The sequence below is a fragment of the Schistocerca piceifrons genome, chromosome 11 (genome assembly GCF_021461385.2).
Source record: "Schistocerca piceifrons isolate TAMUIC-IGC-003096 chromosome 11, iqSchPice1.1, whole genome shotgun sequence".
In the NCBI taxonomy this organism is placed as follows: domain Eukaryota; kingdom Metazoa; phylum Arthropoda; class Insecta; order Orthoptera; family Acrididae; genus Schistocerca; species Schistocerca piceifrons.
In genome coordinates, this window is record NC_060148.1 from 174,504,201 (window position 1) to 174,528,297 (window position 24,097).

The window sequence follows — 24,097 nt, forward strand, 5'->3', positions numbered from 1 at the left end:
TTATGACATACAAGAAAACAGCAAAGACGTAACAGGAAAATAACATTTCGGCAAACTGCATGAGGAAATCTGAATCGAAGATCAAGCAACGGCTTTATACAGTGGAAAAAGTTTTTATTTTGTAGCTGCAGCTGTTCGCTGCAAATGACGCCATCATGACGAGATAGAAGTTTGAAAATCTCCAATTCCTCTGAAACATCTAACCTACGCCCCTTCTTTTCGGTATGCAAAATATTGTTATCGCCAATGGCTTTAGGCCCGTGTCCAGTAATTAAGAGATGATCGGCAAAGGATGAATTTAGGGGACTGGTGCCGTTTTTCTCAAAAGATGTTCTTTATATCTGATGGTGAAAGCACGTCCAGTTTGCCCTATATAATAGGAGGAGCACGTATCACAGATGATCTTATAAACGCCAGAACTTTCTGTAGGGGAGCGAATGGCTTTCAAATTATGAATGAAGTCTGTCGTCAGATTGTTATTAGTAGAGAAGGCAACATTGCAGTTCTATTTGTTGCGAAGCATGCGCCGAATCTGATAGGAAATGGGTCCTACGAAAGGAATAGAACAATGTTTAGTTGGGTTACATGTGTACATGTTAAGGTCTGAAGGGGATTTGCTATCGCAGTTACGCAGATACGATGATAGGAAAACAGCCGGTAGTTTCCGATTTACTCAGCACAGTCGCTATTTCTCTGCAGTTAGAGGAAGAGTAAACTACTTTTGTCTAATATTTCTGCTTGTCTTTCACTGTACAGAATGCCTCTCCGTCCATATTAGTCTAAAACTTTTAAAAACGAGTTCAAACCTGGCAGCCCAAGCATTTTTAAAACAGATTGCGTTTACGTGGGAGTGAAAATTGATTGCGCAGTTCGGAAAATGGGCAACTGGACGCGGATTTCCAGAACAGATTTACGTGACTACCCAGAAGCGGTATTCGGAAATGTGATTACGATATCTGGTGTTGGGAGTCCCGTGTAAACCATGACAGGGTTTGTTCAAATGGTTCAAATGGCTCTGAGCACTATGGGACTCAACTGCTGAGGTCATTAGTCCCCTAGAAGTTAGAACTAGTTAAACCCAACTAACATCCATGCCCGAGGCAGGATTCGAACCTGCGACCGTAGCGGTCTTGCGGTTCCAGACTGCAGCGCCTGTAACCGCACGGCCACTTCGGCCGGCCTGACGGGGTTCGTGTTGCCAGCTGTATACGGCAGTGCGAGACAAACCGGTGTGGGTGGAGGCAGGCGGTCCGGTCCGGTCCGGCAGTGCGGACACCGACGTAGACGCCTCGCCGGCTCTGCCGCAGCCGCTCCCTCGCCAGCCGAGGGCCGACCTGGCAACGCCGCAGTCGTGACGTCAGCCGCGCGGTTTGCGCGGGTCAGTCGTGGAGTGGGGGAGGGGCCAGGCGGCCAGTGTCAGCAGGTCCTCAGGGCATCTCTTCTGCGCGGGAGTACAGGGGGAGGCGGGCAGCTGGCCCCGACTGCAGTTTCCGGAAGCCGCGGCTGTTACGCCGTTCTGCACGATTTGTGTCGTCCGTCGCGTTAACTCACGAGAGAGCAACGTCAGAAAACTGCTCCTCTCTAATACATTGTCTTACTTTGAAAACAGAAAATAGCGTCGCTACGAATGGCGAATAGTCTGTTAAATTACAGTGCCCAGTGTTTAATAATTTTTTGCCCGTCACTTCCTGTCTTTCTAGTCATTTAATCGCTGTCAGTCTAGATTCCCTCAGAATTCTCGTACCACGCACACTTCAAGTGAAAACGACGCGTTAGTATGTCACAGTGCATCGAAATAAGACACGGTAGTAGGACAGAAGTTTGCGAAAACTATCAAGTGCAGCACTTAGGACTAAGAGTTAGTCCGGCACGGCGTCTTCTGCGTCAGATTCCTCCAGCCGTAGCCCTCCCTGTTACGGAACCTCCAGCAGAAATTTAGTTTTCAATGTTTCGTGTAAATTGACCGAATTTAAACATGTAAAATGCTGTCGTAATCTGGTCATTTAGAAGCATAAGCGTCTGTCTCGAGGAAACCTAACTCAAGGCGCTGAAATACCCGGACACGCGTCACCCAGTATTTGAGAATGACAGCTTAGCCGTTTGTGATAAACTCTGCAAACTTCCCCCCCTCGGCCCTACAAACAACACCCGACGCGAACTTCGACACTTTCCATCATTTTCATCTGCATCTCCTTGTATTGGCCGTGTTGGCAGTTAAAACTTTTTGGATGTGAGGTCCGCCAGTTAAGCAAAACATCGTTTTTCTCGGTACCCAAACATGTTTCGGCACCACTGTGCCATCATCAGTGGGTTTTGGTTTTTATTTATTCTGAAACGTGAACATTTTTGTTTAATGATTATAAAATTATGTGCATTTTTAGTCCAAACAACAGATCATTTATTTTTGTAGATACCTTTACATTTGGTGTGCACGAATTGTCTGTATCACATTTGTGTTAATTACTACATTACATCTGCAACCAAACGATGTTGACGAGAAAGGTTAACTCTCAGCAAAAAACTTTCTCATCAACTACTTTGCCTCTCGTTATATTGTTACATTCAATCCTGCTTTTTCCATTGTTTGACTGAATAAAACTGTGACTGTTTAAGGGGGGAGGGGGGGGGGACAGGACGTCAAACGGGCCGATTTGGAATACGAGAGGCACCGCAGGACATTTTAATTTCCACTGCCTTTACTTTTACAAATTTATGAAACTTTCTCAGCATCGTTCTAGGCGCGCAGTCCGGAACCGCGCGACTGCTACGGTCGCAGGTTCGAATCCTGCCTCGGGCATGGATGTGTGTGATGTACTTAGGTTAGTTAGGTTTAAGTAGTTCTAAGTTCTAGGGGACTGATGACCTCAGCTGTTAAGTCCCATAGTGCTCAGAGCGATCTGAACCATTTTCTCAGCATCACCAGGAAGGATTCAGGATTCACACTTATAGCAGTGGAAGTTCAAAAACATAACAAAACAATTTTTATATGTGAAATTTTATCGTTTTTTCACTTACTATTGGTTGCGTTTGTTGCTATAGGCAAACTCTGCTTCATAAGACACACTCTTTGATGAATTTTGCACAGCATACAAACCATACTCAATGGTGTATGAAACTATAGAATTTTCCAGATCTACCAAAAACTGTGGTAAAAATTGAGGTAATGAACTATACTGCAGCAATGTGTGAATGCTCACAATCTTGATAACCCACTGAATGTGCTATTCCAACTTTAGCCAAAGATTCAAATCCCGCTGGAAAAGTATACATCAACTCAGATGGTCTTTTTCCTCCTCTACTGTCATTGAAAACGATGACAACGAAATTAAGTACAGGAATCCAGCGAAACCCTCGAGTTCATGCTGCGGTGCTGTGCAAATGAAAAAATTAGTTTTCCACAATTATCAGATGCCAGATGGAGTTTGTCGGATTCCAGTAATTATGACTGGTTCACAGGCGCTTTTCTGATGCTTACTGTAACAATTTTTCCCGGCGGGGTCAGGGATTTTCTCTGCCTCGTGATGGCTGGGTGTTGTGTGCTGTGCTTAGGTTAGTTAAGTTTAAGTAGTTCTAAGTTCTAGGGGACTTATGACCACAGCAGTTGAGTCCCATAGTGCTCAGAGCCATTTTGTAACAATTTTTTGAATGTAAGCGCTGGAGGAATAGAAAAATCAGATTTTCGCCGTTCGGAATATTCGAATTCACCTCGAGTCTTCACGTTTGGAGCAACGGCAGAATATCCGTGTAAGGAGAGGCGGCGACATAGAAGCCACGTCGCGCCTGCCTTATGGCGGCTTCGGTAACAGTGTTGTACAGCGAAGACACGTTGCCAACTGAACCGCTGCAGAAGCTCCAAGGTTGTGAATCGCGTCTGGTGAACACGCGTTCAAGGTTTCGGTCCGATTAAGGCAGTAAAACACAAATAATTGTCGCAGTTATTAATCTAAGACGTTTCCTTCGCACTCGGTGCATCGATGTATTGCAAGTAATTACACTCCAGCTCCTAAACCTAGCTTGAGAAGTGCGAATAAGGCATCTAATGAGGATATTCCGGCCCTTGCCACCCACAACTTCGAGACGAAGCTGTAGTCACTTCACTCCCAGAACACGTCAGCTGGTATCCTTCCTGGAACTTGGCAACAACGCAGAATGGTTGGCAACTCTGTGACCGGCGAGTTACTTCCTTGACGCCACAGAACTATGCTGCCACATTCACTCCATGTATTCGTGTCGTGTTTCAGTTGAATAATGCGAGTGATTTTCTCTTGAGGTGTGATATAAGGATATCAGTTAATGCTTTGGAGTCCACGAGAGTCGTTCCACACGGGAGATAACGCCTACCCACCCACGCCTCTTAACGCAGCGATTTCCTGTCACAGCGGGCACTGGGCCGGTAAGTAAGGCACACACGCTGCATCCCTGAGGTAGCGTGCGCGCCTGCCAGGTGCAAAGCTGCATTCGTTAGCCACTCGAGAATCGCTGAAAGCCACATTTGTAATTCTTTTGTGGCGGAGCTGCAAGCAGGCAGTCGGAAACTCAATAAGGCAATCTTAAGACAACGCTCGACCAAAATTCGTTTCGCTACTTTCCGTACCCCACAGTGTCAGAGCGAAAACCTTAACGGTACTGAGCAATTCATAACGCCACTTTTCTGCCGACGTATTCTTTGTTGTGCATACATAATTTCGTCTATGAACTGCCACATCCTCGTAATACTTGAGTATGATACAGGACATGAAGTAAATACAGACTAATTCGCGTTAAAATAGGCGTAATCGTCTTACAGACACTTGATGCTTCATTAAAGGCCGGTTCCCACTAGGGCTGCCGCGCGTCAAAACGGCGCGTCAGCGGCGTGGTTGCCATGGAAATGGCGTCAGCGGCAAGGCGCGGCGGGCTCTGCGTCGCGGTTTGACCATGTCGAACCGCTTCCGCTGCCGCGTGCTGCGCTCCAGGTGCGCGCCGCCAATCACAGAACGCGCTGAGCGTGACGTCAGGTACGGACTCCCGGGCCACACGAACTTTCGCCGAACCGCTGGCGCGGACGCGGCGGCAGCTATGAAATACTTATCATCCGATTCCAAGGAAACTATTCGGTAGAATTCTTGGTCATGTTACAGCCTGATATATTCTCTCGATAAAGGACCGAATTTCTTTTCGTTATTCGTCGTGGTTACTTGCTGTATCGCATTTACGTAAACCTTTACACGAAATTTGAATGAGTGTGCAGAGGTAAAAACGCATTGCGTGGACTTTGCGTACAGTTCATTTTAGGTTATACATTATTGCGTATGAAATTTAGTCAACATATCGAAATTGTTTTTAAAGCTGAGAGCAGATCGATAGCTATCACCGTTCTCGAGATATTGACTGATATGTCGGCGGACGGGCTATGCCGTGACCGCGCGCGGGTTGCTCGGCGACGCGACCAGTACTTCGTCCTGCTCGTCGTAAACCATGTGGTTGTATCAACCGCAAATTTCGTAAACGGTTCAAGAAATCGAAATGTGTTTTTTTGCAAACGATAACTTGTGAAAAGTCATGTATTTCGTCGCATGATAAATATCCTAAATCTGTTTATCTACCGAGATATGAAAGTAACTACAGTTTTTCAGAAGGGATAGATGAATTTTTTTAAATGGCATTAATAGCATGTCGAATGAGAAGTTAAACCGAAACTAATTTGCAGGTATGTCATATGATGTAATTTACTAAATATGTAGAGCTATTGATTATTTCCTTTCTTTTTTCTTTATCCAGTGTACTTTACTGATTCAAGACGCGTTTCGCCTTTTACTTTAAGGCATCTTCAGTGGAATCTAGAATGAGTCAGTTTTGTTTTGATCTGTGATACTTGCAGATTATAAAACAGTTCACATCTTTTTTTACGTGAATGACTGATTACTTACAGTGAATTGAGTTTTTGGCGGACATATACGTTTCCCGTCACCTGGTCACAAGCTGGAGGTTGAACTAAAACTTGGATAATGGAACATAAGCACATTTTCATGTTCGCTCTTTTTTCTTCTGTCACTAGCAGTAGACGTTTTACCGAAAACTCTGATTTAAAGTCGTAACTACAGTGTGTACACCTCATGTCCCTTCCTGTCTGGTTTGTTTATGTACATGTTGCCAACCTGCAGAATTATATGCTGAAAACTAATGTTTGTTTATTTTTGTTCTCCTTATATCTGTATGTGTGTGTGGCTAGCCAGTGATAGTTATAGAAAGTTGAAAGTGAATCCAGTAGTTGCCAGACAGTGGTTGAAAGATTTGGTGTTCAGCTGATTTCAGTTTTGGTTTAAATGTTTTAAGGAGTGCATGGAAGAGTAAATTCACTGCTTACATTAATAGATAAAATAGTAGAATAGTATTTCAACAGATGATTATTATCAGAATACTATCACCCAACCCCTTTGTCCTCACTCTTTGACGCCCCACAATACGTCCTTTCAACTAACCCCTATTGTTGTCAAAGTTGTGCCGTAATTTCCTCTTCCTCCTCTATTTAATTCCGTACCTCTTCTTTAGTCACACGATCCTCGTATCTAATGTTCAGCATTCTTACGAATCACCACGTTTTGAAAGCGTCCATTGTCTTCTTGAGAGAACTGTTCATCGTCCACGTTTCACTTACATACAAGTCTGCACTCCACACAAATACCTTTGTAAAATAGTATCCAACCATTAGCATTTATATTCGGTGTGAACAAATTTTCTTTTTCAGAACGCTTTTCTTGCTATTGACAGGTTTGCGTCTGCACCAGGAAATGCCTTACAATTTAAAATCTGGTTTCGAAAACTGTTCCAAATATGTATTAATCTTTCGTGATTCTTAAGCAAGGTGCTGGCGATGATTACATTATGCTCTGTGGGAAATTCTATCAGGTGGCTTCCACTTTCATCCCTTCCACCTAGCCTTTGTGTTCTTACTGTTTTCGTGTACCTGCTACCGTACCACATTTTAAATTTTTGTCTCGCTTAACTATCTGAATAATCTCTCTTGTTGTACATTGTTTCACTGTGTTAGGAGATAGTGAACAATCGTGAACGGTAGTCATGAAATCTGTTTATGGTGAAATGAGAAAACATGAATAACGAAATATGTGAAAGAGCACATTGTACAGAAAATGAAAAATTGGTATGTCTTCACCCAACTTCGTCTTTCCCTCGTGTAGGTGTAAGATATAGTTAATCAAACGCACCGCGCGTTTCAGTGGGTCCTGCCCCGTACCTCAGTGGCTGTCCGTCATTGGCTACCGCTAACGTCTGCCGCTTCCAGATGGGAACGCCAATTCCGCGAGCCGCCGCGTCAACGCGGAAAATGCTTGCCGCTGCCGCACGCCGCGCTGCCGCGCTGCCGCGCTCTAGTGGGAACCGGCCTTAAGATAGACTACAGCCGTGATGTTTCTGGTAGCAAGTTCAACTTAATTTGTATTAGTACAGTCAGTATTTTAATTGCGTTTTCCATTCGTTTATTGAACACAAGACTAATCGGTAAGAGAAATTAATCAGCAACAGTATATTCTTTCACAATATCTAAAACAATCTGACGATGCTAAAGTAGTTTACAAATTGTACGCCTGCAGAAATCTACTGGTCCTAACGATGTCATTAAACCAGTGTAGGTTGAAGAGCATTTTCGTCCAGAAATGAATTACCTTGACGGTTGATCGATCAAGAGCGGGAAACGGTAAAAGTTTACGCGTATACTATGAGGGACAGGCGCCTGAGAGATGACTTCCCTATCAATCTCCTGGATAGTTTTGTTCCTCACATCAACAGAATGCGTTATCATGTAGCAGCACGCGTGATGTAGTTTTGTCGGTCGACTTTCTTACACGGCGACCGAAAGGTGTCTCAATTCTTGGCAACAAATTCCAGCTGTGATGGACACACCCTTGGGGGAAGAATTCGTAGTGCAAAACACACTGTTGGAGTTATCAGATGGAAAATATTATGTTCACACTACCCTTTGCTCGAGTTTACGCCGTTTAGTAGGGCTCAGCCCTTCATTTCTTCATAGGAAGTTAACGTTAAAGGAATCGTAACTCGTTACCAGGAGTATTGCTTAGGAATGCTCATTGAACGACCTGATGATGTTGAAGCAAAACTGCAATAATAGTTACTGTGTTGATTTTTGTTGTTTTTCGAATTAGAGCATGCAGTACCCCTACACGAGAGTTGTGAACTTTGCCTGTTGAATGGAAACGTCGAATGACGGTTATATAGTAATCAGTCACATCAGTATTCGAGACTTGCTTGATTTGGAAAATCATTCATGTCAGAACGATCTTTGTTGTAACAAGAAAATATTATTCTGCCGTATTTTGCCGGCCGGGGTGGCCGTGCGGTTCTAGGCGCTACAGTCTGGAGCCCAGCGAACGCTACGGTCGCAGGTTCGAATCCTGTCTCGGGCATGGATGTGTGTGATGTCCTTAGGTTAGTTAGGTTTAAGTAGTTCTAAGTTCTAGGCGACTGATGACCTCAGACGTTAAGTCCCATTGTGATCAGGGCCATATGAACCATTTTTTTCTGGCGTATTTTCCCTCATAAACACTCTCTCCACATACAGTTCAAATCTTTCGAGTTGCCTCCCCTGCATTCACCCATCTATTATACCAAAAGTAAACATCTTTTTCCACTTCCGACCCAATTGTACAATGGACGCGAACACGGGCCTATTAAGTTCAGAATACATGAGGATTACACCTAGCCCACGGGCTCACACAACACACGGAAGCAGACAACACTTCCTGCTGAGACAGTGTTAACAGATTGTGCAGATCGCTAAACTTCGCGTTCTTAGGGACGGTCGGTTTTATTGGTCACCTTAAGTGAGAGAGACTGACTTCGTCTTAGATTTTATGTCCAAGACTGTGTACGTACATGCAACCGAACGCAATTTCGCATCTGATTGTCGTATACGTAGACTAAGACACACGCGCCCTTAATAGGTTGCAGGCAAGTGTTCGAATTGTGAAATTAGGCTAAATCTAGAAGTTCATTCTGTGGAGACTCCAGTACTACTAAAAGCCAATAATGACTTTATTCTTCCTGCAAAATAATGCTGAAAAACTGATCGATGTTATTGTCCAGTGTCGTCGTCGTCGTCGTTGTTGTTGTTGTTGTTGTTGTTGTTGTTGTCTTCAGTCCAGAGACTTGTTTTATGCAGCTCTCCATGCTACTCTGTCCTGTGCAAGCTTCAACTGCAGTGCCTACTGCAACCTACATCCTTCTGAATCTACTTAATGTATTCATCTCTTGGTCTCCCTCTACGATTTTTACCCTCCACGCCGCCCTCCAATAGTAAATTACTGATACATTGATGTCTCTGAACGTATCCTACCAACCGATCCCTTCTTCTAGTCACGTTGTGCCACAAATTCCTCATCTTCCCAATTCTGTTCAATACCTCCTCATTAGTTATGTGATCTACCCATCTATTCTTAACCATTATTCTGTAGCACTACATATCGAAAGCTTTTGTTCTATTCTTGTCTAAACTATTTATCGTCAGTTTCACTTCCATACATGGCTAAACTCCGTGCAAATACTTCCAGAACAGACTTCCTGACCCATATATTCTCGATGTTAACGAATTTCTCTTCTCCAGAAACGCTTTCCTTGCCATTGCCAGTCTACATTTTATATCATCTCTACTTCGACCATCAGTTATTTTGCTCCCCAGATAGCAAAACTCCTTCACTACTTTAAGTGTCTCATTTCCTGATCTGTAATTCCCTCAGCACCACCTGATTTAATTCGACTACATTCCATTATCTTCTTTTTGCTTTTGTTGATGTTCATCTTATATTCTCCTTTTAAGACACTGTCCATTCCATTCAACTGCTCTTCCAGGTCCTTTGCTGTCTCTGACAGAATTACAATGTCATCAGCAAACCTCAAAGTTTTCATTTTTGCTCCATGGATTTTAATCCCTACACCAAATTTTTCTTTTGTTTCCTTTTCTGTAAGCTCAGTATACAGATTAACATAACCCTGTCTCACTCCTTTCACAACGACTGCTTCCCTTTCATGACGCTCAACTCTTACAACTGCCATCTGGTTTCTGTACAAATTGTGAATTGCCTTTCGCTCCCTGAATTTGACTCCTGCCACATTGAGAATTTGAGAAGGAGTATGCCAGTCAACATTGTGAAAAGCTTTCTCTAAGTCTACAAATGCTAGAAACACAGGTTTGCCTTTCCTTAATCTAAGATAATTCGTAGGGTCAGTATTGCCTCACGTGTTCCAGCATTTCTACGGAAACTAAACGGGTCTTTCCCAATGTCGGCATGTACCAGTTTTTTCTTTCGTCTGTAAAGAATTCGTGTCAGGATATTGCAGCTGTGACTTAGCTAATAATTCCGTAATTTTCGCACCTGTCAACACCTGCTTTCTTTGGGATTGGAATTATTATATTCTTCTTGAAGTCTTGGCGGTATTTAGCCCGTCTCTTAAATCTTGCTCACTAGATGGTTTTCTCAGGGCTGGTTCTCCCAAGGTTATCAGTAGTTCTAATGGAATGTTATCTGCTGCCCCGGCCTTGTTTCGAAGTAGGCGTTTCAGTGCTCTGTCAAACTCTTCATGCAGTATCGCATCTCCCATTTCGTCTTCACCTGCGTCCTCTTCCATTTCTATAATATTGCTCTCGAGTACGTCGTCGTTGTATAGACCCTCTACATACTCCTGCCACCTTTCTGCTTTCCCTTCTTTGTTTAGAACTTGTTTTCGACCTGAGCTCTTAATATTCCTACAAGTGGTTCTGTTTCCGCCAAAGATCTCTCTTAATTTTCCTGTAGGCGGTATCTTACCCCTAGTGAAATATGCCTCTACATCCTTACTTTTTTCTCCTCTAGTGATCCCTGGTTAGCCATTTGGACTTCCTGTCAATCTCATTTTTGAGACGTTGGTATTCCTTTTTGCCTGCTTCATTTATTGCATTTTTATATTTTCTCTCATCAATTAAATTCAATATCTGTTCTGTTACCCAAGGATTTCTCAGCATATTACTAATAATGTTAATGCTCTGAAAACTCAAATACCCTGCAGTCTAATTTTTTTCTGTTGGCTATACACTACTAGCCATTAAAATTGCTACACCACGAAGATGACGTGCTTCAGACGCGAAATTTGACAGGAAGCAGATGCTGTGATATGCAAATGATTAGCTTTTCAGAGCATACACGCAAGGTTGGCGCCGGTAGCGGCACCTACAACGTGCTGACATGAGGAAAGTTTCCAACGGATTTCTCATACACAAATAGCAGTTGACCGGCGTTGCCTGGTGAAACGTTGTTGTGATGCCTCGTGTAAGGAGGGGAAATACGTACTATCACGTTTCTGACTTTGATAAAGGGCGGATTGTAGCCTATCGCGATTGCGGTTTATCGTATCGCGACATTGCTGCTCGTGTTGGTCGAGATCCAATGACTGTTGGCGGAATATGGAATCGGTGGGTTCAGGAGGGTAATACGGAACGCCGTGCTGGATCCCAACGGCCTCGTATCACTAGGGGTCGAGATGACAGGCATCTTATCCGCATGGATGTAACGGATCGTGGAGCCACATCTCGATCCCTGAGTCAACAGATGGGGACGTTTGCAAGACGACAACCATCTGCACGAACAGTTAGACGACGTTTGCAGCAGCATGGACTATCAGCTCGGAGACCGTGGCTGTGGTTACCCTTGGCGCTGCATCAAAGACAGAAGCGCCTGCTGTGGTGTACTCAACGACGAACCTGGGTGCACGAATGGCAAAACGTCATTTTTTTTTTTTCAGATGAATCTAGGTTCTGTTTACAGGATCGTGATGGTCGCATCCGTGTTTGGTGACATCGCGGTGAACGCACATCGGAAGCGTGTATTCGTCATCGCCATATTGGCGTATCACCAATTGAAAACGCCTGGTCAATGGTGGCCGAGCAACTGGCTCGTCACAATACGCCAGTCACTACTCTTGACGAACTGTGGTATCGTGTTGAAGCTGCATGGGCAGCTGTACCTGTTCACGCCAACCTAGCTCTCTTTGACTGAATGCCCTGGCGTATCAAGGGCGTTATTACGGCCAGAGGTGGTTGTTCTGGGTACTGGTTTCTCAGGATGTATGCACCCAAATTGCGTGAGAACGTAATCAGATGTTAGTTCTAGTATAATGTATTTGCCCAATGAATACCCGTTTATCATCTGCATTTCTTCTTGGTGTAGCAGTTTTAATGGCCGGTACTGTTTTTTATGATGTAATAAGACATTAAAAACTTTATTAAACATTAAAAAACTACACTACTAATTTTCAGGTTTTAATTTTCTTCTCAGAGGTTTCCTGTGCACTAGCTGGAATTTTTTCGGAGAAATCTAGCTAGATTGACTTCTTGCAGCAATGGCAAAGATAAGAAGTCTTTCTCTTCTTTTTTGGGTGACAGATGGAGCGTGTTTTGCTTTTCTCCAATCGTTGTACCACTACTTGTACGTCCGGTTCTGGTAGGCGCAATACAAGATGAATCGACACACGAAGTTCGCGGTCTATGCGGTAATGGTTGACTCGCTCTTTATTGTGCCGTGAGCAACGAGTTTGCAGGATTCATCAAAAAATCAAAGCGCCTCATCTGAGTATAGTTTCTGTAGGAATTGTGAAGGACAAACGCGTTCACACCACTTACGCCCAACACGCGGAAAAGTATTATCGTCTGCCATCGCTGGAAGAGGCTTCGGTCACCTCCGACATTTGTTTCAATGAAACGTATATCTAGCAGGACCTTAAGCTAAAGATGGGGCTCTACAATTGTCTTTACCACTTCGATAACTGTCATCATTTAAGGATGTCCCAGGTGGCGAAACAAATTCGCCTGCGCTGTTCCTGTAGCGAAATATATCTTCCCTTTCAACTTCGTTGTGACTATTTAATCAAACACGATAAAACAGTATTCTCAAAGTGAAGGAGCGTAACACGGACAGCAGAGGGAGACTCGGCTACTGAATCCGTAGCGCAGAGTCCACAGAGGGGGGCCTCGGAGAGCGCTGGCACGAAAGCAGCATTGGTGGTGTAGCTTCAGGCCAGACTGCAGAGAACAGCCCCGCCCGTACGCATCAGCAGCAGAGTGGCAGCAAACGCTGGGTCGTTACGGCGTAGCTGTCAAAATGGCGCTGAGAGGGGCTGAGCGGACGTACAGGGAGTTGGTTTATTCGGAATGCAGTGTTCTGTCGCGGGAAGCGTGGAGACTGCTCCGTTCTCGGAGAGAGAGAGAGAGAGAGAATAATAGTGCACGAGGCGCGGACGTGACGGCTCGCTGCGTCAGCTGCTGGTGTTGGGGGGGGGGGGGGGGGAAGGGGTCACGTGACGTTGCAGCCGCCGCCCCTCCTCTTCTAGAACAGTCTCTTGCGAAGCTGCGCTCAGTCGCTTTCGTACAGCAGGGCAGGCGTGTTCGTGGACGCAACAGGTAGGACTAGTTACGTAAACATCGATAAAGTAACGATCAATTATTAGCCTCTGCACTATCGTCATTATCGGGTCGTTTATAATGAAATCGTCTTCCATAGACTCGTGAATGTTTTGGGATGTTGTTTTACTGGATTCCTATATTCACGGTACACTCGTGAAATTGTCGTTCGGGGAAAACCCCACTTGATCGCTACCTCGGAGATGTTTTGTCCCATGGCTAGTCCGCCGACTGTCACACCACGTTCCAACTTACTTCACTGTTGTTAACCTGCCGTTGTAGCAGCAGTAACCGATGTGAGGCTAAGCGCAAATTGACTTCCTTTTTTTTCACTCCAGTCACTAATTTTTTAAGAGTTATCGACAGCCATAGTGCGCGTCATTTATGACGACGGCCGGGTTTAGGTTCGTTCCGCGCATCTGACGTCACAAAACACAGTCAGCCAATGAACAGAGAACGACGGTGCCGGAGCTCGACTGCAGTGCAGAGCACGGACGAGTGTCTTCAGTTTTACAAACGTTCAGTTATAAATAAAGTAACTGAACAAAAGCAATGTCATGATAGCAGACTTTTATAGAATGTTTGCAAAAAGCATTCTTTATACCAATTGCTTCATATTCTATTAATTAAACCAAACAAGCAATAATCCTACTAATTCAGGCGATATCAAGGAAAGGCGTTTGTATCATTATCGCGAACCGCTTTTTTCGCAATAAAGAACAGCGGTAATTGTCTATTTCCTATTGTACTTCGACGAAACGTGAGTAATTCATAGTCATACCAACAGCGTTTGTCGGTATTTTGCGTCCTTTTTAGAATCCTCCCGGAGTTCTGTTCACCGACGAGCTGCGTTGCCATAATGGTTAAGGTGCATAGGGGCTACGCAAAAGGTGCCGAGTTCAAACCTTCATGCCGGCACGGTTAACTCGGCGTGTTCGGTCAGAGGGTTATCTGCCCTCTGTAATAAAAAAGAAAAAAACTGAGTTAATTGATCAACGACGAACCGAAACGGGTGTCTTGCGACGTCCGCCACGAGCAGATGAAACGAACAAACACGAACAAAATGAGATTAAAAAAACCTTGTTCGGAGCTTGATATTTTCTTTAATTATAAACAATATCAAAGTGTCCAACTGCATGAATTTGAATGTAATTTTTTGAAATTTCTAGTGCTTTGTCTCTTCATTATAATAACAATAAGTTCTCGGTTTTTCTAATTTCGTCCTCCAGTATTTCTTTTCACAGCAATTAAAAACAGCGAAAAGTCACACAAACATCATTCATGTTATCTGTTTTGTTTGTATATCTTCTCTTCTGCAGTCGCTGTTCTACTATTCATATTGAGATATATTCTTTCGCGACAGTATTAAAAGTATTATTGAGGGCAGAATTTCGGCTCGTACGTTGCCGAGCTACTTGATTGTCTCACGCAATTGTTTGCTTGGCTGCTTTGGCAACGTCATATTCAATGTTTTCGTCGACTGATCTATGTTTTGGCAAGTATTTGCTATCCGTTGTGACAAATACAAATTGTTTGCGCACTGTGCCTCACTCACAATATATTTTAGTTTCTATGTTTTATTACGTCCAGAATTCAGTTTTGTGTAGTTCGCCAACTTTGTTTTAATCAGAACGTTTTGGAAAAAAGCGAAATGACTGTGGTAGAAATAAAAGTTTTATTACAGTCGCGAAAGACTCAATATTTCTCAATATTACATACGTCACCTATCGGGTACTTAAATGAGATATTGTTATACAGTAAATTTTATATGAAATTTAGATATCTTGTCCACATTTCATTCTCAACTTTGTGGCAACTAAAATCGACCATACGGAAAGTATACGCTATGTTTGCGAACTATACTATACTATGGCGTTGCTTCTCTTACATCTACATCTACATGATCACTCTGCAATTCACATTTAAGTGCTTGGCAGAGGGTTCATCGAACCACAATTATACTCTCCACCATTCCACTCCCGAACAGCGCGCAGGAAAAACGAACACCTAAACCATTCTGTTCGAGCTCTGATTTCTCTTATTTTATTTTGATGATCATTCCTACCTATGTAGGTTGGGCTATACAAAATATTTTCGCATTTGGAAGAGAAAGTTGGTAACTGAAATTTCGTAAATAGATCTCGCATCGACGAAAAACGCCTTTGCTTTAATGACTTCCATTCTAACTCGCGTATCATATCTGCCACACTCTCTCCCCTATTACGTGATAATGCAAAACGAGCTGCCCCTTTTTGCACCCTTTCGATGACCTCCGTCAATCCCACCTGGGCCGCCGCGGTGGCCGTGCGGTTCTAGGCGCTACAGTCTGGAACCGCGCGACTGCTATGGTCGCAGGTTCGAATCCTGCCTCGGGCATGGATGTGTGGGGTGTCCTTAGGTTAGTTAAGTTTAAGTAGTTGTAAGTTCTAGGGGACTGATGACCTCAGATGTTAAGTCCCATAGTGCTCACAGCCATTTGAACCAATCCCACCTGGTAAGGATCCCACACCGCGCAGCAATATTCTAACAGAGGACGAACGAGTGTAGTGTAAGCTGTCTCTTTAGACAGCTTGTTGCATCTTCTAAGTGTCCTGCCAATGAAACGCAACCTTTGGCTCGCCTTCCTCGCAATATTATCTGTGTGTTCTTTCGAACTGAAGTTGTTCGTAATTTTAACACCAAGGTACTTAGTTGAATTGACAACCTTGAGAATTGTACTATTTATCGAGTAATCGAATTCCAACGGATTTCTTTTGGAACTCGTGTGGATCACCTCACACTTTTCGTTATTTAGCGTCAACTGCCACCTGCCACACCATACAGCAATCTTTTCTGAATCGCTTTGCAACTGATACTGGTCTTCGGATGACCTTACTAGACGGTAAATTGCAGCATCATCTGCGAACAACCTAAGAGAACTGCTCAGATTGTCACCTAGGTCATTTATATAGATCAGGAACAGCAGAGGTCCCAGGACGCTTCCCTGGGGAACACCTCATATCACTTCAGTTTTGCTCGACGATTTGCCGTCTATTACTACGAACTGCGACCTTCCTGACGGGAAGTCACGAATCCAGTAGCACAACTGATTACGTATCAATAGATCGTTCCGTTCGAGGTTATTCATAATGTTTGAGTACAGTATATGCTCCAAAAACCTACTGCAAACCGACGTCAATGATATAGGTCTGTAGTTCGATGGATTACTCCTACCACCCTTCTTGAACACTGGTGCGACCTGCGCAATTTTCCACCTGTAGGTACAGATCTGTCGGTGAGCGAGCGGTTGTATATGCTTGCTAAGTAGGGAGCTATTGTATCAGCGTAATCTGAAAGGAACCTAATCGGTATACAATCTGGACCTGAAGACTTGCCCGTATCAAGCGATTTGAGTTGCTTGGCAACCCCTAAGGTATCTACTTCTAAGAAACTCATGCTAGCAGCTGTTCGTGTTTCGAATTGTGGAATATTCCATTCGTCTTCCCTGGTGAAGGAATTTCGGAAAACTGCGTTCAATAACTCCGCTTTAGCGGCACAGTGGTCGGTAACAGTACCATCGGCACTGCGCAGCGAAGGTATTGACTGCGTCTTGCCGCTTGTGTACTTTCCATACGACCAGAAGTTCTTCGGATTTCCTAGCGCGTGTGTCGTTTGCAACTGGCAACGCAGCAATCTCCCGCGTCTGGGCGGGCATGCGCGAGCCGCCGAGATAAAAGAATTGATATAGTGAAACAAGGGTTCCCTAGTATAAAAATAAACGTCAAATTTCTTCTCTTATGTTACTCCAAAGTTTCGTAAGCTATTGAGGTCTTTGTTGCCAATTACTTGTTGAATGAGGGACTCTGTTTCAGAATTCTGTCGCAGTAGCTGCTGAGATGAGTTTGTGCTAATTACGCTGTGTTTTGACAATGGAAGTACTATTAAACCTGTCAACAAGAGAAATGTGGACGTTACTCATAAATGGTGATGTTTCTTCGAATCAGAAAACTTCAACAACTCACACAAAGACTGCCAATTCTGTTGGAATTTTGGTTGAATCCCCATAACCCATCGGTATTTTTGACACTGAGCGACAGGAATGGAAACTTGCCCAAGGATTTTATTCCTTCTCTTGATCTGAGCATGATTTAAATTAATGACGAGCGCTCTTTCAGGCGGAATGATAGGAACACGCCAGATGCTGGTTACTCACATACGGCTTGCAAAACTCACAATGTGCAGTTCGCGAATAAAATAGTTCTTACTGAGAAAAATAAAAAAAATGATCTGTCGCACAACACAGTGGTCAGTGCATTGTCAGCAGCTGAGCATAATGCGCACGAAAGTAATGCGGAAGGTAGCCATTTGTGCCTCGTGAGCGATAGTTCGAAAAACATTGTCATGAAAGTAGAGGTGCCTTTGTCAGCAATACATTTCAACAAATTAAATATATTTAATTACCACACTCTTTCAGGAAACTCCTACTTTCGTAATAATACCGACATTTTTTTATTTGTGTAGCCTGTTGCATAATTCGTTTATTAATGCTCACACTGTGTATGCAACAATTGAAATCGTTTCTCTCAACATGGCGAGCCAATTAAAAGATGATTATTTGTGACTGTTTTCGACTGTTTCTAGCTTGCCGTGGAAATGTGATGTCCACATGTACATAGTATAATGTCTCTCATTACATCAATATCCAAATAACGATAGTGGAACATGCGTACTACATTCCTTTGGACGATTTTTTCCAGATGCACAAAGGGGTCATATCTGTGGAAATTACACGTTTTCGACTTTTTGCAACAGATCGTAGAGATACGTCAGCGTAACAGGCAACAAGTAGATAACCGTGTTTTACTTTCCTGCCTTGCCTCTAAATCACGTGATTTTATAATATTCCTTACTTCCTTAATCACTTCCTTCACGTCTGTCCGTTCTTCCGATCTGAAAACATTCTGGAGGCAGAAAATATAATCCGCGTTGCTAATGGCTCACCAGTTATTGAACCGTGCATTGTTCTTGACAAAAGAATAAACAAAACGAAAGAACTGTACAGATGTATGTAACTGAAAACTATTATGTACTAACGAAAATAGATGGAGCGCTTAAACGGCGCAAAACGAAACATACCTCAGTGACAGTAAAATACAGTATACAGCAAGGCCGTATTTTTCGGATGGGCAGTACTTTCACTGGCCATATGCGCCATGCCAAGTGGACATACGGCAGGACTGCCTCCCCGCCCCATCCCTGCCTCAGGGCTCGCGCGGCGCGAGAAACTGTGCCGCAACCGGAGCGCCGCGCGACCTGGCGCAGACGCGCGTCGCGTCCCAGTCGCGTCGCGTCGCAGTTCGAGCGGTCCCATTTGAACCTGTGATGTTGCAAAAACGCGCGCTGCACTGGGTCGCGCTATACGCGTCTTAATTTGCGTCTAGCTTAACAACTGCGCCACTTTTGTGTTACACAGGCGTTGCCGACCGCAGCGCCATATTCTGCATGTTTATATCTGTGTTTGAATACGTATACCTATACCAGTTTCTTTGGCGCGTATCAATAGTTTTGAAGAACACCGTCAATAGTGTGTCGGCTATCGATGCTTAAGTAACACTAAGTAGTGGCCTTCCTCTGTTGCGGGGGCGTGAGGCCGTGGGGCGGCACGCGGGGGAGCGCTGTGGCCGGCCCGCCTCCCCTACCTACGCCCCCGCCGCCCACAAAGCGGCAGGGCGGCGCGCCTCCCACGCTGGCCTTCTGCCCTAGTGTGAACCAGTGCAGACGTGACCGCGTGCGTGAATTACGTCACCCGGTCACGACTGACGTGAGGTGGCCATTCTGTGCCGCCACAGAGGCGAGGACGACTTTTCCGCTACTGGAGACCTGCCAGTTTAGCAGTGCGGAAGTACACTTCTCGGCCAGTTGCTCTGACGAATTCTTCGGAGAAAGGTTGCCAGAAGACGTCGTACAAGTGTTGCCGGAACATCGCTCCGAGACGAACGCATTACTCGGGGGCTTCGACTTCGAGAAACCGTGGGTGTCTGTTCCTTAGTTTAGCTGTTAAGTCCCATAGTGCTCAAAGCCATTTGTTCCTTAGTTTCTGTTGCCTAGTGTAAAGTACCTTTTCGGCTCGCTAGATGGCGGTGCCATAGGTCCAACGGATATCAACTGCGTTTTTTTAAATAGGAACACTCATTTAGCCAGATGGCGCTACGGTTGGCCCACTAGATGGCGCTGCCATAGGTCAAAGGGATATAGACTGCGTTTTTTTAAAAATAGGAACCCCCCCTTTTTTATTACATATTCGTGTAGTACGTAGAGAAATTTGAATGTTTTAGGTGGGCCACTTTTTCCGCTTTGTGATTCATGGCGCTATAATGGTCACAAACGTATAAGTGGTATCACGTAACATTCCGCCAGTGCGGACGGTATTCGCTTCGTGATACATTACCCGTGTTAAAATGGACCGTTTACTAATTGCGGAAAAGGTCGATGTTGTGTTGTATGGATACTGTGATCAAAATGCCCAACGGGCGTGTCTTAAGTATGCTGCTCGGTATCCTGGACATCATCCAAGTGTCGGGACCGTTCGCCGGATAGTTACGTTATTTAAGGAAACAGGAAGTGTCCAGCCACATGTGAAACGTCAACCACAACTTCCAACAAATGATGATGCCCAAGTAGGCGTTTTAGCTGCTGTCGCGGCTAATCCGCACATCAGTAGCAGACAAATTGCGCGGGAATCGGGAATCTCAAAAACGTCGGTGTTGAAAATGCTACATCAACATCGATTGCACCCGTACCACATTTCTGCGCACCGGGAATTGCATGGCGACGACTTTGAGCGTCATGTACAGTTCTGCCACTGGGCACAAGAGAAATTACGGGACGATGACAGATTTTTTGCACGCGTTCTACTTAGCGTCATTCACCGACAGCGGTAACGTAAACCGGCATAATATGCACTATTGGGCAACGGAAAATCCACGATGGCTGCTACAAGTGGAACATGAGCAACCTTGGCGGGTTAATGTACGGTGCGGCATTATGGGAGGAAGGATAATTGGCCCTCATTTTATCGATGGGAATCTAAATGGTGTAATGTATGCTGATTTCCCATGTAATGTTTTACCGATGTTTCTAGAAGATATTTCACTGCATGACAGAATGGCGATGTACTTCCAACTCGATGGATGTCCGGCACATAGCTCGCGAGCGGTTGAAGCGCTATTGAGTAGCATATTTCATGACAGGTGGATTGGTCGTCGAAGCACATTCACCGGATGTGACGTCCCCGGATTTCTTTCTATGGTGAAAGTTGAATGATATTTTCTATGGTGATCTACCGACAACGCCTGACAACTTGCGTCAACGCATTGTCAATGCACGTGCGAACATTACGGAAGGCGAACTACTCGCTGTTACGAGGAATGTCGTTACACGTATTGCCAAATGCATTCAGGTTGACGGACATCATTCTGAGCATTTATTGCATTAATGTGATATTTACAGGTAATCACGCTGTAACAGCATGCATTCTCAGAAATGATAAGATCACAAAGGTACATGTATTACATTAGAACAACCGAAATAAAATGTTCAAACGTACCTACGCTCTGTATTTTAATTTTAAAATCGTACCTGTTGCGAACTGTTCGCCTCAAATTGTGAGCCATATGCTTATGACTATTACAGCGCCACCTATCACACAGCGAAAAAAGTGGTCCAACTGAAACATTCATCTCTTTACGTACTACACAATATGTAATAAGAATGGGGGTTCCTATTAAAAGAAAAAAAAAACGTTGATATCCGTTTGACCTGTGGCAGCGCCATCTGTTTTCCTCCTTCAAGCTAGACAAGTTTCGTTCTTTGTCGTTTTTTGGTTTGACGCTTATTTCGTGAGATATTTGGCCGGGTCTCGATCAATAGACCACTCTGTGTGTGTGTGTGTGTGTGTGTGTGTGTGTGTGACAATGATAGTTACCTTTTATTATTTTCCTTAGTTGTTCTTCACATTTTCGTAGTACATGCAACGTAATTCGTGGAATTTGGGTCTAGGAATGTAGGCGCCGTCTGACGTACGTCATGCGCACCTTAGGCCGTAAAATGCTGCGTAATGTGCCGCCGAGGTGTCGAAATCTTTCTTAAAGCTGGAGATACCGTCGTGTTGTATTTACAGTCTAGTCTAAACGTGCTCGGAGCTGCAGACGCGGCGTGATCGTATGCTTAAGGGTGTATGAAGAGCCGAAAACTGTCGGATTGAAACGAAGCAGGTACAAGCACGTCGTTATTGATCAGTGAAAATGAGAATGCAATAAAGAAACACAGGTTTGCTCCGTGAATAAACACGTTTGAGCATTCAGAAGTACAGATAGGCAATGTAAGACGCAAAATCAGTATTCGTCTGCAGTACTGTAAATCACACTTTGAACATAGAATGTTGTTAGTAGGGCGTGCTTTCCTCCTATAATCGCTGGCATTCTTTCTTGGAGTGGATTTCACCAGAGATTGTGTTGTTTGCACTGTAATTTTACGGCATTCCTCTTGGAGAGCGGTCTGTCGATCAATTCTATTGGATGTCTGACGTGATGCTTTGGTCGAGCAAATGCCACAAATTGTCGATAGGATTAGTGCCTGGGGTGTCTGCATCCAGTGGGGCCTGTTATACAACAGCGACAGTTCGAGCAGCACGTTTTGAATTAATGTCTTGTGTGAAAATATAATACCCATATGATTCACAGTACTGTTTTTAGGGTATTTATGGTGCATATTGTGGTCCATAATGCCATCAATGAGCACCCTCACACATGTACTGAAACCATGTGTAACTGGGGCTGTTAAATTTCTCTCTTCAAATTCAGAATACTTTTTTCTCCACGCTGTTACGAGCCCTTTACACGTAAACAGCTCAAATCCTTTCTCGTCAGTAAATACAACCTTCCTGCAGAAACCAAACGCACCTGATTTATGTTCCCTTTGAAATGCAACTCGCTTTCTTCTATTCACTTTACTGACGTACGGTTTTCTGCGGGCTGTTCGTGCAGAAACAGGCCTTCCTGTACGCACACGAAAACCAGTAGCGAGGTGTGGGGCGCTGAGTTTCGAATTTTTGATGACTTCTTCTCGAAGTAGCTGTCGTTTCTCCATCTCGGACAGAACTGCAGCACGACCGCTTCGCGATTTGTTTTCGTAGTTTCTGCTCCGATTGAACCTGTGTGTAATACTCGTAGCTGTACTGCTGTGTGTACCGTCGGTTTCTCCAAAACATTTTCCTCGTCGAAACAACCTGAGGCACGTATCTCTTCGTTTATAGTTTCGCAACGCTCTCGACCTAGATGGCGTGAGTATGAGTGAACGGAGAGGCAGCTGTTCGGTGGGCTGGGTGGAACGCGAACGAACGCGAGAGGCCGTGTGTCGCCGCGGCTGTTGCCCAGTGGGGCAGGACCCGTTTGGCGGTCTTACGTAGCGTGTGTTTGGTCACAAATATAGGTGAAGACCGGTTTATTGCCAAGTGTCGAAATCAACCGATCTAAGGAAATAGTTGCTATTCGTTTCGCAGCGATATTTGTATGACTGTGTTATAGTCTATGCGCCACGGCCGGTCGAACAGTTTGTGGAGTGACTGTACTTGTGGTCACAACACGCTCCAAGAACGACGCCCTGTTCTCCGAACTGTCGTAGCTTTGTTCACAAAAAAGTACTGGAACTTTTGCCGGTAGCAATACGTCAAATTCAGTGTAAAGAGCGGCGAGGTGCATGCTGTTCTAATTACCAATAATGTGCTCAGTTTACTCTGAAAAAAAGTTGCTCTAGTGACCCGAAGAGGCGGCAACGTGTATCTCACACTGTTACTCGGGCTATGCAGGCAGAATAGATCCAGCTTGCTACTAAATGGCCGAATAGAAATGAAAGAAAATTAACAGTTCGCTCAGAAATGCTCAGTTACGAAACAAATGTTACTCCTGTTTAGAAGTGAAACCGTGAAAGTACACCCGAAGAAGTAGGTAGCATACTTCGGACTTGGTCTTCTTCTCAATAAAATTGCCTCGTGTTCAATGTACGGAGCCCTGGAATGCAACCGATGTGATACTGTCGTAATTGCCGACGGATAGTACCACGGAGGGCATTAGTATCGACTAAAATACTATTATGCTCAACACGATGTTTCGGCTCTTATGCAGTTTATATTGTCCATGCGCTGATTACGAGAAAAGTGCCTTTTTTTGAAGGGAACGCGTATTTCTGAAGATATAAGCATATATATGCACGGAATACCAAAAAAGTACTTATTTTCATACGGATGCAAAAAAAGATCAATTAACTGTCTGCTTCGACCAACTTGCCAATATGCTGCAGACTCTTTAAGTATATTTCTTCAGTCTTTACTCGTAGGTAAAGCTTACAGTTTCATACATCCTAACCATGATAGCTATAGTTGGCTTTGCATATTGTTGCATATGGTATATGTCCCTGTTGCTCACAGTTATATATCTTGATCAGTGCGCCCAACAACCTATATTTTTCTGTGAGGCTGTCTGTTTTGAAGTATCGTGTATTACTGTCTGTGCCAAAATGGCGAGAAATTTTCGAGATGTAAGTGACTTTCTAATGGAAGATTTATACCATGTCACGGAGAACACCCAAAGTTCTATACAATGGGCTAGGCAACAAGGTCCT

General features: G+C 44.2%; 1 protein-coding gene across 3 annotated transcripts in view; it reads left to right on the forward strand.

Annotated features, from left to right (window-relative positions):
* Positions 1-24,097, forward strand: part of LOC124720233 (poly [ADP-ribose] polymerase tankyrase-1-like) — an 86,321-nt gene that overhangs the window by 15,095 nt on the left and 47,129 nt on the right. For 2 of the 3 annotated variants that reach the window (XM_047245553.1, XM_047245555.1), the window contains exon 1: positions 13,360-13,441. The exons of the other annotated variant lie outside the window; for it this stretch is intronic. The gene's annotated coding sequence lies outside the window, so the exon portion shown is untranslated. Of the gene's footprint in view, positions 1-13,359; positions 13,442-24,097 lie in introns of those variants that run through there. 3 annotated transcript variants of the gene reach the window in all.